The sequence below is a fragment of the Bactrocera latifrons genome, unplaced genomic scaffold (genome assembly GCF_001853355.1).
Source record: "Bactrocera latifrons isolate USDA-ARS-PBARC rearing strain unplaced genomic scaffold, ASM185335v1 scaffold_526, whole genome shotgun sequence".
In the NCBI taxonomy this organism is placed as follows: domain Eukaryota; kingdom Metazoa; phylum Arthropoda; class Insecta; order Diptera; family Tephritidae; genus Bactrocera; species Bactrocera latifrons.
Window position 1 is genome coordinate 105,491 of NW_017537186.1, and position 813 is coordinate 106,303.

The window sequence follows — 813 nt, forward strand, 5'->3', positions numbered from 1 at the left end:
ACACGTGTATGTGTATGTGACTACAAAAAGTTTTAAAATATGAATGAAGCAAAAACAGCAACAACATACGTATCAACACATCTTCCCGCACAAGCGTCGCTGCCCATAACTATTTCTCATCACGATGGCAAAACTGCTTAGAAAATCAACAAAAATGACAAAAGAATGAAAAATTCTTATTTTTCATTTTATTCTCATGGAAGAATAAAAGCCGAAAATTAAAAATAAATTCTGTTCAGATTCGAACCCGTATACTCATCTTGACTTTTCAAGCGCTTACCACCAACACCACTATTGACACTTGTATTGCGTTGTCCCAATTATGGTTTGGTTATGCATGATAGAAATATACGATGGTTCAAATAATTTTGTTTGAGTATAGAAATATTCTTTTGTAGAACATTTGCTCTCGCAAACATACAGACAAATGTGCAAACGACATAATATATGTATGATTGCATTTTGCTTCTACGTCGGTCAAATTTCTATACTGAAATGCGTGATAAAATAAAATAGACTATGAGGGCAATTAATTTTTAAAATTTTATTGAAAATTAAATAAAACTGAAAAATCATGTAAATTTATTTCAATTAATTAAAGAACTGCAATGAAAAATAAAAAGAAAATTCATTTTATTAGAAATATATCTACAAATATCTTAGTCGACATATAATTGATGTTTAAAGCCATTACTTTCTCCTTTTCATCGTAGGAGTTTTTTTTCTTCAAAATCATCTTTGCGAATRTTATCGCATGTTCATTTGCATCGCCTGTTATTATGACGTTTTTTTCCAGAGCTTGAAATTTTTTTG